This window comes from Mobula hypostoma, chromosome 9 (assembly GCF_963921235.1).
Source record: "Mobula hypostoma chromosome 9, sMobHyp1.1, whole genome shotgun sequence".
Lineage (NCBI taxonomy): Eukaryota > Metazoa > Chordata > Chondrichthyes > Myliobatiformes > Myliobatidae > Mobula > Mobula hypostoma.
This window is the reverse complement of record NC_086105.1, coordinates 21,452,436-21,472,023: the sequence shown is the minus strand read 5'-3', so window position 1 is coordinate 21,472,023 and position 19,588 is coordinate 21,452,436.

Sequence of the window (19,588 nt, the reverse complement as noted above, 5' to 3'; positions counted from 1 at the left end):
CACTTTTTGTGTCCTGTTGCCCAAATGTTTAAGTAACTGCATTGAAAGATTATTGTCATGTGGATATTTATGGCTACACACTGCATCACCCAAATACCAGTTTGAGGTTCAGATTCAGAGGAAATACTTAACCAAAACCAGCCTGTTTTTAGATCAGGGGTTCCCAACTACTCTTCGGCTAAGGGTAGGGGCCCATAGTGTATATAAGGTTGGGAACCCTCATTTCAAATGGACCTAAAGGACCCCAGGATGCCACCACTAGGACCTAATGCAAGATTTGTGAAATATTTGTATATGGATGCTGTAAGCAAAAAAGAAATCTAATTGAATGTTGTTCTTTAAATCTGTGGAAACAGTTGACAAAAGTAGTAGCGTTATCCATCAATTATATATGGCAGAGGTGAGACTATATCTGGGGTTCTGGGACATAGGTCTGCTTATTTAAGGAAGATGTAAACACCTCAGAGGTTTTACTGGGCTAATACCTAAACTGGACAACGTGTATCATGGGCATAAGGAAAGATCAATGGGCTAATCTTGTGTTTGCTTGCATTTAGAAGAGTAAGAGGAGTTTGAAGGAAACAGATAAGATCCTGAGGGGTTTTGATAGAGTGACTGTAGAGAGAACTCAGCAGGCCAGGCAGCATCTATGGAAAAGAGTAAACAGTCAATGTTTAAGTAGAGAACTTTCATGTGGACCTTTTCCATATTCTTGTCCATGGAAAATAGTAAATATCGATTGTTTACTCTTTTCCGTAGAAGCTGCCTGACCTCCTGAGTTCCTCCAGCATTTTGTGTATGTTACTTTGATTTCCAGCATCTGCAGATTTTGTCTCGGCTGTAGAAAGAATATTTCCTCTTATAAGAGGATCTAATAGCAGTGGCTCACTGTTTAAAATTTAGTGATAACTCGTTGGATATAGATTTGAGATTAAATGTTTTCTCTGAGTGCCACAACTCTTCAGAACTATCCACCCAAGGGTAGTGAAAACAGAGGCTTTGAATATTTTTAAGGTAGGAGTAGAAAGATTCTTGATCAAGAATGGAACAGGAATGTGGAGTTAGTTACGGTAAATCCATCAAGATCCTGTTAAATGACAGCAGTTCTGAGGAGCTACGTGACCTGTTCTGAGAACCTACATAACCTGTTCTTGCTCCTAATTTGTACTTTTGTTGTCTATGTGTGTGGATCTGGATAATGGTTTTTCCTCAGTCAGCACAATTAGCAGATTTTCTGTAGCTACCACAGTAGCCTGTTGTTCTTCCTTTTCGCGCCTCGTGGCATTTTTTTTGCCATTTCTTTATCATTTGTCTGTATTTTTCCGAGGCTGAGTTGTTAGCTCGAAACTCAGCCTAGCCCAGATGCAAAGCATGCAAGGAACCGGATAGATTCAAACCCAGGACCACTGGCCTCAAAGCCCGGTGCAGATGCCACCCCACCACCGCCTGGCAATAGAAGCCTGCTGTACACAAAACAAAGGCCGTAATATGTCCTACGTGAGTATATTTCAGAGCTACTTAATTGGTTGTGATGTACTTCTGGCTGTCCCACAAAGGACACAAGAAGTCTCTTATAAATGTTTGACTTCTTAACAACAGCTGCCTTGATGAAGCAGCGTGTAGTATCCATAATAAAGCACTTCAATGAATGCCTCTAATCCCACCATCACGTTCCCTAGGTGTCTATGAAGGAACACGATTTAAAAGAAAGGAAGGTACAATATGAGCAAATTCTATATCCTGTCATAACCCATATTCATCCCTCAGCTACTACTTTAATACCTATAGATTGAACATAAAGTAATGCAGTCTTTCTGGTCTTCATTTCTAAACAAGCATTCTGGTTGGTTTGTTGAAGGAGAGTAGAGAACGATCGAAGAATGTTAATGAACTCTAGCTGCTATCCTTATGCTGTTACATTTATAGTGAACTACCAGAATGGATCTCTCCATTCAGAATATTTTTTGATTCCAGCTGAACTGCGATTTGTTTTTATTCACGCAGTTATTCACATGGTGGCAGGGTGGAGATAATATCTCCATCAAAGATCCGCTTCTTCCCTTTGCTGGCCTGAAGGGCAGCCTTGAGCAAGGTGAAGCACTTGCTTAGCAACGCGCCCCCCCCCCCACCCCACAACTCCCAATCAGGGTCACGTGAAGCCACGGGAGAAGGTGGTGGATGGTCGTATGAGCAGCTGGTGCAGATCATCAGTCCTGGTTTTGCAATCACTAACACCAGGCAGGTTATCTCTGAAGACTATTAATAATGGCTGGGGCCACCCCTATTGTAAAGACACTGCCCAGGCAATGACAAACCACTTCTGTCGGACAATTTGCCAGGAACAATTATGGTCATGGAAAAACGGTGATGGCCCACGTCATACGACACGGCACATAACAAACAACAAATAACTTTCAATTTTAGTTGCTTAAAATAGGTATTAATTTGTAAGGCTGTCTTTAGGCTTATATTTAATATACCTAATTTAATATACCTAATTTTAGTCCAGCATCGTGGAAGATTTTAAACAAATGAGGGTTCTGCAGATACTGGAGATCTTGAGTAACACCCACAAAATGCTGGAGGAGCTCAGCAGGTTGGGCAGCATCTATGGAAAGAAATAAACGAGTCCTGATGAAAGGTCTCAGCTCAAACAATTGATTGCTTATTCCTCTCCATAGATGCTGCCCAACCTGCTGAGCTCCTACAGCATTTTGTGTGGGTTGATCATGACAGTTTTATATTGGGGGGGATGAAGGTAGATAGTTGTTCTTACCAATACCCATTGATGAGACTAATATGAAACACTATTTTCTATTATTCTAAGAAGTGCACCAAAAAGTTTAAGACAATTCATCAGCCATTTCATGTTTTTAATACTTTAGAAGTGCAATTTGGTGTATCTGAAGTTATTGACTGACAGTGCTCCAAGGTTAACTAGGTAACTACTTGTGGTATAGTAAGTTTAAGGCAAAATAGCCCCTCCTGAGTTGAGACACATTAAGCATGCAGTGCTTGGGATAAGTGCAACATCCATTGACACTGCAATGAGCTTGTACAGCATAAGACCATAAGATATCGGAGCAGAATTAGGTTATTTCATCTATTTTTTCTCTCAACCCCATTCTCCTTCCTGTAACCTTTCATGCCCCAACAAAACAAGAACCTATCAACCTCTACCTTAAATATACCCAATGACCTGGCCTCCATTGCCATCTGTGACAATGAATTCCACAGATTCACCACCTCTAGCTAAAGATGTTCCTCCTCATCTGTGTTCTAAATGGACGTCCCTTTACTCTGAGTTTGTGCCCTCTGGTCCTAGACACCCCCACCATAGAAACATTCTCTCCATATCTAGGCATTTCAACAGTTAATAGGTTTCAATGAGAATCCCACACATTCTTCTAAATTCCAGTGAGTACAGACCCAGAGCCATCAAACGCTCCTCATAAGATAACACTCTCATTCCCAAAATCATTCTCATAAACCTCCTCTGAATCCTCTCCAAAGTCAGCACCTTCTTTCTTCAATAAGTGGACCAAAACTGCGCACAATGCTCCAAGTGACTCAACCTGCATGTTATCCTTCATGGAAACCTGCACAAGGACTCCCAAGTCCACTTGCACCTTGGATTTTTGAATTTTCTAAACCCTGTTTAGAATATAGTCTACATTTTTGTTCCTTCTACCAAAGTGCATGACCATACACTTCCCATCACTGTATTCCAACTGCCATTTACTTATCTATTTTCCTAATCTAAATCCTTCTGTAGCCTCTCTACTTCCTCAAAACTACCTGCCCCTCCACCTATCTTCATATTGTCACAAACTTAGCCATAAAGCCATCAATTCTGTCATCCAAATCATTGACATATAAAGTAAAAAGAAGTGGTTCCAACTCCATCCCCTGCAGAGCACCACTAGTCACTGGCAGCCAATCAGAAATGGCTCCCTCTATTCCCAGTCGTTGCCTCCTGCCAATCAGCCAATCCTCTATCCCTGCTAGAATCTTTCCTGTAACACTGTAGGTTTTTATCTTGTTAGGCCTTCAGAAATCCAAGTACACAACATCCATTTTGTCTATCCTGCTTATATTTTCTCAAAGAATCCCAATAGATTTGTCAGGCAAGACCCTTAAGTAAACCATGCTGACTTTGCCCAATTTTATCATGTGCCTCCAAGTACTCTGAGACCTCACCCTTAACAATAGACTCCAGCATCTTCCCAACCATTGAGGTCAGGCTAACTGGCCTATAATTTCCTTTCTTCTGTTTCTCTCCCTTCTGGAAAAGAAAAGTGATATTTGTAGTTTTTCAGTCGTCCAGAAACATTCCAGAATCTAGTGATTCTTGAAAGATCATTACTAATGCCTCCACAATCTCTTCAGCCACCTCTTTCAGAACTCTAGGGCGTGATTCATTTGGCCTAGGAGACATCTCCACCTTCAAACCTTCCAGCTTCCCAAGTAATAGCAATTGTATTTAATCACTGTTTATTAATTTGTCAATCTGAGATATTATTTTCATTACTAACAAAACTGTAATAGAAAGCAAAGAATGGAATAAATTTTACATTTGAAAATAAAATTAAGTTTGTGGAACCATAGAAAATTTATTTCATTATGTGGTGGTCATGCAGTCCATCATGTTCACATTAGTAGAAACAAAACCATTCAGCTGAATTCCTCCTTCCTATGCCCCTGCAGGACACTGCTCAGAGTACATATCTAAGAGCTCTTGACCTGCCATGAACATTTCTGTTTTGAGACCTTTTCCGAGAATGAGTTCCAGCCCTTCTTGGTTAAGACATACTTCCTCATCTCCTTCTGCCGATTGGTTCACACCTCTGTGGGTTTCTGCTCCTCTGCTGAGGAAAACAGGTCATTCATTTATTATATTGACCCACCCCCCATATAATTTTATGCATCTTGATTTAGTAACATGTCAGCCTCTTCTGTTCGAAAGAACATAATCTTAACTTATCCAGTCTTTCCCCACTGCCACTATTTACTGCTTCAGTGAAGTGGCAGCAACAAAAATTTAGATAAACTGTATTTGTTCTCTTAAGAAGTGAGCAAGATAAGGGAGACATAATTGAAGTGTATTAAATAAAATATATATATATAAATTCTGCAATAGATGCTTTGGTACAATAATTTAATGTTGTAATTTACCCTTGAAGTTCCCATGTGCCAGATTTAAATGGATTAAATATCTTTAGTATACATTTACAATGCAAGTCCAATGCAGAATAATTTCAATCCTACTGTATGAGCTTCAACATTTGCTTAGGTACTCTTATGGGAAACTCAGCTGCAGCAGGGAATTCTGGCTGCTAGTGTTTGAATAAATATAGCTCAAAATAAAGATTGCTAAAAATGAGAATTAAACTTCAGAAACACCACTGAAATATATTGTGAGCAGTTTTGGGCATCTTATTAAACAATGGACGTGCTAACATTGGAGAGGGTTCAGAGGAGGTTCAGGAGAATGATTCCTGGAATGAAAGGCTTATCGTATGAGGGGTGATTGATGGCTCTGGGCCTTTACTTGCTAGAATTTAGAAGAATGAGGGAAGACCTCCTTGAAACCTATCAAATATTGAAAGGCCGAGATAGAGTGAATGTGGAGAGGCTGTTTCCCTTGGTCGGTGAGTCCAGGACAAAAGGCCACAGTCTTAGAATTAGAGAGTACCCATTTAAAACAGAGATGAGGAGAAATTTTTTTTAGCCAAAGGGTCGATGACTTATGGAATTCGTTGCCACATACAGCTGTGGAGGCCCGATCATTGAGGGTGTTTAAGGAGGAGATTGATAGGTATCTGATTAGTCAGGGCATCAAGAGATATGGGGGAAAAGCTGGAAATTGGAACTGGACGGGAGAATATTTTAGCTCATGGTGGAGTGGCGGAGCAGACTCGATTGGCTGAATGGCCTACTTCGGCTCCTTTGTCTTGTGATCTTGTGATCTTTCCTATGGTGGTGGAGTCTAGGACCAGAGGGCATAGTCTTAGAGTAGAGGGATGTCCATTTAGAATGGAGATGAGAAGGAATTTCTTTGGTCAGCAAGTGGTGAATCTGTGGAATTCATTGGCCAGGTCTTAGAGCGGAGGGAGGCTGAAATGTTCTTGATTAGTCAGAGCGTGAAAGGTTATGGGGAGAAGGCGGGAAAATGGGGTTGAGAGGGAACTGGATCAGCCACCATGAAATGATGGAGCAGACTCGATGGGCTGAATGGCCTAATTCTGCTCCTAGGTGCTATGGTATAATGGACTTATGGAAATATTGGTGATGACCTTATCCATAGCCCCGAGTGATGATGGGGTTAAATTCTATTTTGATACCAAGCATGGTAAGTGTATTTATAAAAGTAATTCTTTCAGCTGAACTGATGTATGCAGGTATGTACTGTAAGCACGTGTGTGCAAATCTCCAGCGTGGTGAAACCACAACTGTGGTCAAATTAAAGCGCACACGTGCCAATACCAACTACTCATATTTCCTAAGCCGAGAAAACACCTTAGCCTAAGAAGCAAATCTGTTTCCTAAGAAGCAAATCTGTTTCCTTGGCAACAACTGTAAACATGACTCAGAGTGATGAAACAGAACCAACCTGAAGTAAACACCACATAATAAAAAACACATTCCATTCAGCTCATCAAGTTCATGCCAGCTCCATCCTCCTTCCCTCCTTCCTTGTACCCCACCAATTCATTCTCCTTTACACACCCTCCAAACTGCCTTTTATTCTTTTATATCTACATTAAGCATGTAGTTTACTGTAGCCACTTGACTAACCAAAAGGTGATGTTATGCATGAGGAAACTAGAGCACACAAGAGAAAGTCCACACAGATGGAAGGGCATCATACGTACTCCCCACGGATAGAAATCGAGGTCAGGATTGAGCAGCTCTGAGGCAGTTGTACTAAGCCAGGAGAAAGTTTCTTGCTGCTAATTTGTTTCCTCAAATATACATAAAAATAATCTTCGATGTCTCAATTTTTTAAAAATATGACAAAAGTTCATTCAAATACTCCACTACCATCATACAATTCACTGAATAAATACCATACTTTCAGTATTCACTTAAACAGGAAACATTTTAATTTGATAATTTAACTTATATATAAAACAAACTCAAAGTTTGGAGACACTGAAGTGTACAACAGTGATAATAAGAGGAGTGTTTGGTGTACAACAGTAAAATTGTAGTTGATTATCAACATTATCTACCTGGTATGGGGTTAAAATTACAACATCAGGAAATATTTTTTTCATAAAGGTGAAAGGAATTTGGGCAAACACCTCAGTCAAAGAGAAAGAGTTGTTTCCCTGGTAACCAATGTCAACATGATTAGAGTGCGGCGAGACAGAATCAACACGAATTAAATAGGCATACAACAAAACATACATTCAAAATTGTGAATTTGTTATTATTTAAGCAAAGCAAAATATATGGCCTGCAATTCCATTTTTTAAATAAAAGGTCCTACAGAGTTAACTCCACAACTCAATTCAGTAAAATCAATGTAAGGAATGCTAAACAGATAAATTTTCTAGAAGCACAAGCTGTTAGAGCTGTGGCACTCCACAGGAGGCAGAGTGGCATGGTGTCCAAGCTGGAGTTGGTGCTGCCCCCAAATGTTTGCTCAGCTGAAGACAAGCTGTACTGTGTTTGACTGCAGACTCCTGCAACATCCATGGACAGAGTCTTGGACTATATTTCTTTTTGTGTAACTGTGTTTTATGATATCTTACACGTGCCATACGGACCATGTGCTGTATATGACTAGCAACACACATAAAAAATGCTGGGTGAATGCAGCAGGCCAGGCAGCATCTATAGGAAGAGGTACAGTCGATGTTTCGGGCCGAGATCCTTCGTCAGGACTAACTGAAAGAACAGATAATAAGAGATTTGAAAGTGGGAAGGGGAGCGGGAGATCTGAACTGATAGGAGAAGACAGGAGGGGGAGGGATGAAGCCAAGAGCTGAACAGTTGATTGGCAAAAGGGATACGAGGCTGGAGAAGGGAGAGGATCATGGGACAGGAGGCCTAGGGAGAAAGAAAGGGGAAGGGGAGCCCAGAAGATGGGCAAGGAGCATAGTGAGAGGGAAAGAGGGAGAAAAAAGAGAGAGAGAAAAAAATAATAATAAATAAATAAGGGATGGGGTACGAAGGGGAGGTGGGGCATAAACGGAAGTTAGAGAAGTCAACGTTCATGCCATCAGGTTGCAGGCTACCCAGATGGAATACAAGGTGTTGTTCCTCCAACCTGAGTGTGGCTTCATCTTGACAATAGAGGAGGCCGTGGATAGACATATCAGAATGGGAATGGGACGTGGAATTAAAATATGTGGCCACTGGGAGATACTGCTTTCTCTGGCGGACAGAGTGCAGGTGTTCAGCGAAACGGTCTCCCAGTCTGCGTTGGGTCTCACCAATATATAGAAGGCCGCATCGGGAGCACCGGACGCAGTATATCACCCCAGCCGACTCACAGGTGAAGTGTCGCCTCACCTGGAAGGGGCACTGGGTGGTGGTGAGGGAGGAAGTGTAAGGGCATGTGTCACACTTGTTCCGCTTACAAGGATAAGTGCCGGGAGGTTTATTGGTGGGAAGGAATGGGGGGGAGACGAATGGACAAGGGAGTTGCGTAGGGAGCGATCCCTGCGGAAAGCAGAAAGGGGGGGGAGGGAAAGATGTGCTTGGTGGTGGGATCCCGTTGGAGGTGGCAGAAGTTACGGAGAATTATATGTTGGACCCGGAGGCTGGTGGGGTGGTAGGTGAGGGCAAGGGGAATCCTATTCCTAGTGGAGTGGCAGGAGGATGAGAGCAGATCCGGGTCCAACATATAATTCCCCGTAACTTCCACCACCTACAACGAGATCCCACCACCAAGCACGTCTTTCCCTCCTCCCCCTTCTGCTTTCTTCAGGGGTCGCTCCCTACGCGACTCCCTTGTCCATTCGTCTCCCCCCAATCCCTTCCCACCAATAAACCTCCCAGCTCTTATCCTTGTAAGCGGAACAAGTGCTACACATGCCCTTACACTTCCTCCCTCACCATCATTCAGGGCCCCAGACAGTCCTTCCAGGTAAGGCGACACTTCACCTGTGAGTCAGCTGGTGTGATATACTGCGTCCGGTGCTCCCGATGCAGCCTTCTATATATTGACGAGACCCAACGCAGGCTGGGCGACCGTTTCGCTGAACACCTACGCTCTGTCCGCCAGAGAAAGCAGGATCTCCCAGTGGCCACACATTTTAATTCCATGTCCCATTCCCATTCTGATATGTCTATCCATGGCCTCCTCTACTGTAAAGATGAAGCCACACTCAGGTTGGAGGAACAACACCTTATATTCCATCTGGGTAGCCTCCAACCTGATGGCATGAACATCGACTTCTCTAACTTCCGCCAATGCCCCACCTCTCCCTTGTACCCCATCCCTTATTTATTTATTATTAGTATTTGTTTTCTCTCCTTTTTCTCCCTCTGTCCCTCTCACTATAACTCCTTGCCCATCCTCTGGGCTCCCCTCCCCTTTCTTTCTCCTTAGGCCTCCCATCCCATTATCTTCTCCCGTCTCCAGCCTCGTATCCCTTTTGCCAATCAACTTTCCAGCTCTTAGCTCCACCCTTCCCCCTCCTCTCTTCTCCTGTCATTTTGAATCTCCCCCTCCCCCTCCCACTTTCAAATCTCTTACTATCTGTTCTTTCAGTTAGTCCTGACGAAGGGTCTCAGCCCGAAACATCGATTGTACCTCTTCCTATAGATGCTGCCTAGACTGCAGCGTTCACCAGCAGTTTTATGTGTGTTGCTTGAATTTCCAGCATCTGCAGATTTTGTCGTGTTTGCTTATGTATGACTGTTGGTACTGTGTTTTGCACCTTGGCCCTGGAGTAACACTGTTTTGTTTGGCTGTGTTCATGGGTATTCGTGTATGGTTGAATGACAGTTAAACTTCAACTTGATTGCAGGTGCTAGAGTCTGGAGCAACACACAAAATGCTGGATGAACTCAATGCGTCAGGTAGGAAATAGATGGTCATAATTAGAATTGGTTTTATTATCACTGACATATGTCATGAAATCTGTTGGTTTGCAGCAGCAGTAGAGTGCAAATTGTAAAAAAAACTGTTACAATAAAAAAAATTAAAAAATAAATAAGTAGTGCAAAAATAGAGCAAAAGTGGAGTCATGTTCATGCGCTCATGATCCATTATCCACTCAGAAATCTGATAGCAGGAGGGAAGAAGCTCTTCCTAAAAAGTTGAGTGTGCATCTTCAGGCTCCAGAGCCTGCTCTCTGACAGTAGGAAAGAATAAAGAATATGTCCGAGATGGTGAGGCCCTTAATGATGGATGCTGCCTTTCTGCGGCATCGTCTATTGAAGATGTCCTCAATGGTGGGGAGTCTAGTTCCCATGATGGAGCTGGCTGCATTTACAACACTACAATATTTTCCGAAACTGCGCATTGGTGTCAGATGGTGATGTATTGAGTCTCCGTGGCGCATCTGTAGAAATTTGCTAGAGTCATTGATGACAAACCAATTTATGAAGTGTAGCTGTTCCTGTTCCTTCTTCATAATTGCACCAATGTGCTGGCCTCAGATGTGGTGACACCCAGAAACTTGAAGCTGGTCACCCTTTCTACTGCAGACCCCGTGATGAGGATTGATGTGTGTTCCCTCGAATTCCCCTTCCTGATGTCCACAATCTATTCCTTGCTCTTACTGACGTTGAGTTCAAGGTTGTTGCTGTGACACCACTCAACTAGCTGATCAATCTCACACCTGTACACCCCCTCGTCACGACTGTGTCATTGGTGGGGATATCCTTAAGGGAATCTGATAAATAACAGAAAGAAAAAGTATGCAGTATTCTGAAGAAGGAACAATGGAAGGTGAGGTAAACAACAGGAATTCTGCAGATGCTGGAAATTCAAGCAACATACATCAAAGTTGCTGGTGAACGCAGCAGGCCAAGCAGCATCTATAGGAAGCGGCGCAGTCGACGTTTCAGACCGAGACCCTTCGTCAGGACTAACTGAAGGAAGAGTGAGTAAGGGATTTGAAAGCTGGAGGGGGAGGGGGAGATGCAAAATGATAGGAGAAGACAGGAGGGGGAGGGATAGAGCTGAGAGCTGGACAGGTGATAGGCAAAAGGGGATACCAGAGGATCATGGGACAGGAGGCCTAGGGAGAAAGACGGGGGGGGGGGTGACCCAGAGGATGGGCAAGAGGTATATTCAGAGGGACAGAGGGAGAAAAAGGAGAGTGAGAGAAAGAATGTGTGCATAAAAATGAGTAACAGCTGGGGTACGAGGGGGAGGTTACTCATTTTTATGCACACATTCTTTCTCTCACTCTCCTTTTTCTCCCTCTGTCCCTCTGAATATACCTCTTGCCCATCCTCTGGGTCACCCCCCGCCCCCGTCTTTCTCCCTAGGCCTCCTGTCCCATGATCCTCTCGTATCCCCTTTTGCCTATCACCTGTCCAGCTCTCGGCTCTATCCCTCCCCCTCCTATCTTCTCCTATCATTTTGCATCTCCCCCTCCCCCTCCAGCTTTCAAATCCCTTACTCACTCTTCCTTCAGTTAGTCCGGACAAAGGGTCTCGGCCTGAAACGTCGACTGCGCCTCTTCCTATGGAAGGTGAGGTAACATAGGTTTGATGGACTGAAGTTTCCTTGTGTACTGTATCACTGTTTGTTATTGACCATCTTCCCACCAGGATTCTATCAGGTGGGTGTGGCTAAAAGCACTTCCCAAGAAAGTACCACAGCACCCTCAATTCCAGCAGATTGATTACTGTAATGGAGTGTTTCTATACTGACTTAACAAACTGTCAAAATTCTGCATTGACCATTTTTTTCTGTCAAATGCATGCAGCAAAACAGAAAATGGTTTTATTGGGTTGGAAACAAATTCAAAAGAAGAACATGCAAGGTAAATGGAGATGCCAATTAAATTCAAGAATATTCTTGAAATTTTAAAATGTGTTTTTGTTGAATTAGAAATAATTTATTATTTAAAATTACAATAAAGGTAAAGGATCAGAGCTGAAAGTTACACAATTCATTAGAAGAATATAATACATACAAATTTGGATATGAATGTCTAACAATTACCATCCCATTCTTTCAGCTTCACACAGAAACAAGCTAATTGTTTATCGGTCTAGCATTTTCTGAACTGCAAATGCCTTGATCTCTCTCTCCCCTGTGTCTCTTCAAATTGCCATCAAATTTATCTCACTAAGAACTTGGTTTTCAGTCTGAGCAATAGATCTCAGATTTGAAGGCACGGTAACTGAGCGGTTAGCGCAATCCTATTACAGCTTGGACGTCGTTCAGAGTTCAATCCCAGCATCCCCCACAAGGAGTTTCTGTATGTCCTCATCGTGGAATGCATGGATTTTCTTGGGGCGCTCCTGTTTCCACACACAGTACAAAGATGTACTGGGTAGGTTAATTGTTCATTGTAAGTTGTCCTGTGATTAGGTTAGGGTTAAATCAAGATTGTTGGGGGTTGCTGAGCAGTGCAGCTCGAAGGGCTGGAAGGGCCTAAAGGGCCTATTCCACTCTGTATCGCTAAATAAGTAAATATTTGTTTCCTGCCAACAGCAAGTTCCATTGGACTAATTATCAAAGTCAATGGGGCAGTAAAGATGCTGGTTCTGATTATAGACCCATGCGAAAACTAATAAGGAATCCTATAAAGAATGCAATTTGCCAAGATTTAGGCCTGGATATTCTGACCCTGTTAATTGAAAAAAAACACTTCACCTGTGAGTCGACTGGGGTGATATACTGCGTCCGGTGCTCCTGATATGGCCTTTTATATATTGGTGAGACCCGACGCAGACTGGGAGACCGCTTTGCTGAACACCTACGCTCTGTCCGCCAGAGAAAGCAGGATCTCCCAGTGGCCACACATTTTAATTCCACATCCCATTCCCATTCTGACATGTCTATCCACGGCCTCCTCTACTGTAAAGATGAAGCCACACTCAGGTTGGTGGAACAACACCTTATATTCCGTCTGGGTAGCCTCCAACCTGATGGCATGAACATCAACTTCTCTAACTTCCGCTAAGGCCCCACCTCCCCCTCGTACCCTATCTGTTACTCATTTTTATGCACACATTCTTTCTCTCACTCTCCTTTTTCTCCCTCTGTCCCTCTGAATACCTCTTGCCCATCCTCTGCCCCCCCCCTTGTTTTTCTTCCCGGACCTCCTGTCCCATGATCCTCTCGTATCCCCTTTTGCCTATCACCTGTCCAGCTCTTGGCTCTATCCCTCCCCCTCCTGTCTTCTCCCATCATTTTGGATCTCCCCCCCCCCCCAACTTTCAAATCCCTTACTCACTCTTCCTTCAGTTAGTCTTGACGAAGGGTCTCAGCCCGAAACATCGACCGTACCTCTTCCTAGAGATGCTGCCTGGCCTGCTGCGTTCACCAGCAACTTTGATGTGTGTTTCCTGTTAATTGATGCTACATATCCACGAAGTGGTCTCTTCCACTTTTTATTATTAATTCACCTCCATAAATCCTGCACATTGATGTGGATAGTACATTTATTTTATTTATTTAGGGATGTAGGCTGGAATAGGCATTTCTGGCCCTCTGAGCTGCGTCACCCGGCAAACAAACAATCTATGCCTATCCTAATTACCAGATAATTTACGATGATCAATTGACCTACTAACTGGTACAATTTTGGATGGTGGGAGGAAACCCACACGTGCAAACTTACTTACAGAGGATGAGGGAATTGAGCTCCAAACTCCGATGTCCTGAGCTGTAATAGCACTGAACTAACTGCGACACTACCGTGGCACCCCGAAGGGGTAATTTAATGCTAAGACTTATAGAAACCTGTCCCATGGAAGAGTGTACTGCAATTGCACACTGCAATGCAAACACAGAAATTAAATGGGGCTCGTGGATTTTTGAAGCTAGAAAAAATGGGCTGTACTCTCAGTTGTGAAACAGTTTACAATTGGTAGCTTACGTGAAGGACAAGAGCCACATATTCAATTCAACATAAGAATATTATGCATAAACCATCCACATTTGATTGCACAGTGAGATTGTATTTTTTCCTATCCTCTTTTCAATCTCATTTTGTTGATAATCCCTCCATTATAATAAAGCTGAAAGTCTATCAAGAATCCACGTGCAAGATTAGAACAGACACACAAGCTATAAAATTATTTTGATCTCAGGCCAATAGATTATGTTTCATGACCTTTCTAAGTAAATGAAATTATTTTCTGTATTTTCATAATTTTGCTATGTAACAAAACTACTGTGGCAGAATTAACTAACAACTAGCTTTGATGTAACTCTGACGTCTGAACATTTCTCTGTTTTACATTTCAAGATTCATGTTTACAAAAGACTAAAATTGTCCCTTCCTGCACATGCAACATATTTTAGCAAGACTGGGGGAAATTTTAAACTGCAATAAAACTCAGCAGAGGAATGCAGAGCTGCCATACAGGGTTGTAAAACTAATGAATACCAGCCCACTAAACTATGAGATGTACCAGGGCATTATGCGAGAATGGTTAATATTTAATATGATGTGCCAAATCTGTTCAGAGTATGTTGTAGAAGCTATTCACTTTGGAACCTGATTATAAGCAAACAATTAACCCACCGTTCAATTATACAAAGGCAAAGAAGTGCAGATGAAAACAGAAAATCCTGGAAGTAATTCAATGGTTTAGATTGCATTTGTACAGCGAGACGCAGAATTAATGCTGACTAGATCTTAATGGGAATCAAAGGTTGGCAGTGAAACTGATACTTCAACAAAAAGTGGCCTTTAAAGGAAAGATGGTTCAGATACAGTGTATGTACGTTCCCAGGAGGACAACTAAAGCAAAGATCCAAGGATGGCAAAGAGATGAAAAGCAAAACAAGGACATGTAATATTTGACAATAAAATTAAGAACCAAGCTAAATCCAGTATCCTCAAGAAGTTCAAGAAGACTTAAGAGGGCAAGAAGATTATGAGAAAAGACTACGATAATCCCAAATGTGGAGAGTAAAATGGAGGGGTATGGTCCGGGTGCAGGTTGATGGGAGTAGAGAGCTTAAATGGATTGGCATGGACCAGATGGGATGAAGGGCCTGTTTCTGTGCTGTACTTTACTATGAGTCTAAATGGTTGGTAAAAGGAGGAAGGGGGAGGGAGAGGGGGAGGAGGAGGGGGAGGAGGAGGGGGAGGAGGAGGGGGAGGAGGAGGGGGAGGGGGAGAGGGAGGGGGAGAGGGAGGGGGAGAGGGAGGGGGAGAGGGAGGGGGAGAGGGAGGGGGAGAGGGATGGGGAGAGGGAGGGGGAGAGGGAGGGGAGGGAAAAAAAAGAGAAAAAGAGAAAGAAACAGGAACTAAAGGAACTCTGCACCTGGAGACAGAATATATGGCTGAGGTATTAAATAAATCCTTTACAATAGTCTTTACCAAGGAGGGGAATTTCTGCTGGATACTCAAAGAAAAAAGTAGTGATAATACTGGACAGGCTAAAATTAATAAAGAGGAAGTCCAGGAATTGCTAGTTGTACTTGAAGTGCACCCAAATGAGATGCATCCCAAGTTGCTGAGGTATATAGGGATGGAAATGTTATGAAAACATAAAAATTACTGCTTCATTTACTTAAGGTAGAGACAGATTTAGTAGCCACTGGATAAGTTGGGAATGAAAACCCCATTTCTCTCCTACATGAACTTGTACAAAAGCAAATTATGCCAAGCTAACTTGATAGACATTTACTAGTGAGGGAATAAAGAGTTCCTGAGGGAAATTAAATTGAGGTATAGCATACAATAACTTGGCCACAGATTCAAAAAGCATTTGATAAAGTTTGTCAAGAACATTTCCTCCCAGAGGAAGGCCCCTGCATTCAAATGGTCTCTCTCTCCCTCGATGCTGTCGGGGGATGGTGCCAGAGTCTCGGATCCTGGGCAAGGTTTAATCGACGCAGTTTGTAGATTGGACTCTGTAGTTCACATTGTGGTGGTTTCTGGTCGCTCCTTTCTTCGTTGCTATTTGGGGTGATTTTGATCAGGGTGGCCTGCAGATAATGAACAACAAGGCGCGAGACTGAACTGAACAGAGCTTACCTGAATATGCCTGAACTCTTGGTGTTTTATATTCTGTGTTTTTCACTCATTTTTTTGCCATTTGTGCAATTTGGGGGTTTTTTTGCACGGGGGGCGGGGTTGTTATTTTTCTTTGAACTGGTTCCATGCTTTTCTTTGTTTTGTGGCTGTCGGTGGGGAAGATGAATCTCAGGGTTGTATACTGCGTATATACTTAGATAATAAATATACTTTGAAACTTAAATCTTTGAACATTAAAACCCATGCAATAAAGAAGAATGAGAGCAGGAGTGGGAAGTAGCTGAGCGACAGAAAAAATCGTGGAAGAGAACTGATGTCCTTCAGTCTGGAAGTATATGGCAGAGTTCCGTAAGGATTAGTATAAAGACCACAGTGTTATTCATTACAACTTGGGAGTGTGGTGAACCAGGAGGATAGTAACAGAATGCAGGAGGGTATTTTGGCAAATATGATATAGGCATTACTGAATCATGGCTGAAAGAGGATTATAGCTGGGAGCATAATGTCCAAGAATATACATTGTATCAAAAGGACAGGTAGGAATGCAAGGTGGTATCGCTCTGTTGGTATAAAATATAATTAAATTATTAGAAAGAGGTGACAGAGGGTCAGAAGGTGTTGAATCATTGTGGATAGAGCTAAGGAACTGCAAGGGTAAAAAGACCTAAAGGAACCCCCAAACAGCAGTAAGGATGTGGTCTACAAATTACAATGGAAGATAGAAAATGCATGCCAAAAGGACAATGTTACAATAGTCATGGAGGACATCAGTATGCAGGAGGATTGGGAAAATCAGGTTGGTGCAGGATTCTGGAGGTGGAGGGGGATGGAATTTCTAGAGTGCCTACAAGATGGCTTTTTAGAGCAGCTTCTGGATGTACCACTAGGGGATCAGTTATTCTGGATTCAGTGTTGTGCAACGAGCCAGAATTGATTAGAGAGCTTGAGGTAAAAGAACCCTTAGGGACACATGATCATAATATGATCAAATTCCCCTTGAAATTTGAGGAGGAGAAGATAAAGTCATATGTATTAGTACTACAGTGGAGTATAGGAAATTACAGAGGCATATTGAGAGGAGTTGGACAGAATTGGTAGAAAAGAACACTGGCAGGGATGATGGCAGAGCAGCAATGGCTGGAATTTCTGGGAGCAATTTGGAAGGCACAGGATATATGCATCCCAAAGAGGAAGAAATATTTTAAAGGCACGATGACACAACCATGGCTAACAAGGGAATTCAGAGCAAACATAAAAACCAAAGAGTGGGCAAATAATAGATCAAAAAATTAGTGGGAAGTTAAACATCAGAGGTGCAAAGGGACTTAGGAGTCCTTGTGCAAGACTCCCAGAAGGTTAATTTACAGGTTGAGTCTGTGGTAAAGATGGCAAATGCAATGTTGGCATTTATTTCAAGGGGAATAGAATACAAAAGCAAGGAGATAATGCTGAGGATTTATAAGGCCGCATTTGGAGTATTGTCAACAGTTTAGGGCCCCATATCTCAGAATGGATGTGTTGTCATTGGAGATAGTCTAGAAGAGATTCATGAAGATTATTCCAGAAATGATAGGGTTAACATGTGAGGAGTGTTTGGCAGCTCTGGGTCTGTACTCACTGGAATTTAGAAGAATGCAGGGGGATCTCTTTGAAACGCACCAAATGTTGAAAGGACTAGATAAGGAGAATATCGAAAGGATATTTCCTGTGGTGGGGGTGTCCAGAACCAGAGGTCTCGCCTCACAATTGAGGGGCGACTTTTTAGAACAGGACTAAGGAGCTACCGGATGCAGCGATTCAGATTGACAGGTTTTCGATATACCATCAGGATAGATCTACAAAGTCTCCCAAAAGCAGAGGTGGAGGAGTATGCCTCATGACCAACTCTTCTTAGTGCACAAATATATCAGTGCTGTCCCAATTCTGCTCACCAGATCTGGAATATCTAGCAGTTAAGTGCCACCCTTTTTACCTACTGTAGGAGATCTCCAGAATCATTTTGGTAGCAGTATACATTCCACCTCAGGCCAATGGAAATCAGGCTTTAGATGTCCTGAACAATGGGATCAACATGTATGAAACAGTGCACCCTAACGCCTTCACCATTGTTTTGGGGGATTTTAACCAGGCCAGTCTGAAAAAAATCACGAAGCAATTACCATGAACAGATCACTTCCAGCACTAGAGGAAACAACACACTGGACCATTGTTACACCACCATCAAGAATGCCTACCGTGCTATTCCACACCCTCACTTCGGGAAGTCTGATCACCTGACTGTACTTCTACTCCCTGAGTACAGGCAGAGACTGAAGACTGCAGCACCAGCAGTGAGGACCAAGAATGTGTGGACAAGGGAGGCACAGGAGCACGTACAGGACTGCTTTGACTGTATTCAGGGATTCATCTTTGAACCTTGATCAGTATGCTGCAGTTGTGACCCACTTCACTAAAACATGTGTGGATGCATGAGTGCCTACAAAGACTTACTGTACATTCCCAAACCAAAAGCCATGGATGAACCAGGAGGTGCATCATCTGCTGAAGGCTAGATCTATAGATTCAAGTCTGGTGACCCAGGCCTGTACCAGAAAGCCAGGTATGATTTGTGGAGGGCTATTTCAAGGGCAAAGAGACAATTACAGATGAGGTTGGAAGCGACATTGGATGCACGGCAACTCTGACAGGGTCTGCAAAACATTACTTCCTACAAAGCAAAACCCAATAGTATGAATGGCAGCAATGCTTCACTACCAGATGAACTCAACGCCTTCCCTGCCCGCTTTGAAAGGGAGAATTTAACTGGAACTGTGAAGATCCCTGCTGCACCTGATGACCCTGTGATCTCTGTCTCAGAGGCTGTCTTTAAAGAGGGTGATAGAGTCGCGGTAGAGTACCCAGTAAGGTTCTGAAAACCTACGCCAACCAACTGGCAGCAGTATTCAAGGACACTTTCAATCTCTCACTGCTGTGGGCATAAGTTCCCACCTGCTTCAAAAAGGCAAGAATTATACCAGTGCGTAAGAAGAATAATGTGAGCTGTCTTAATGACTATCGCCGGTAGCACTCACATCTACAGTGATGAAATCCTTTGACAGGGTGGTCAGGACTAGACTGAACTCCTGCCTCAGCAGGGACCTGGGCCCACTGCAATTACCTATCGCCACAATAGGTCAACAGCAGATGCAATCTCAATATCTATTCATACGGTTTTAGACCACCTGGACAATACAAACACCTATATCAGGATGCTGTTCATTGACTATAGCTCAGCATTTAATACCATCATTCCCACGATCCTGATTGAGAAGTTACAGAACCTGGGCCTCTGTACCTCCCACTGAAATTGGATCTTCAACTTCCTAACGGGAAGACCATAATCTGTGCAGATTGGGGATGACATCTCTTCCTCACTGATGATCAACACTGGTGCACCTCAGGGGTGTGTG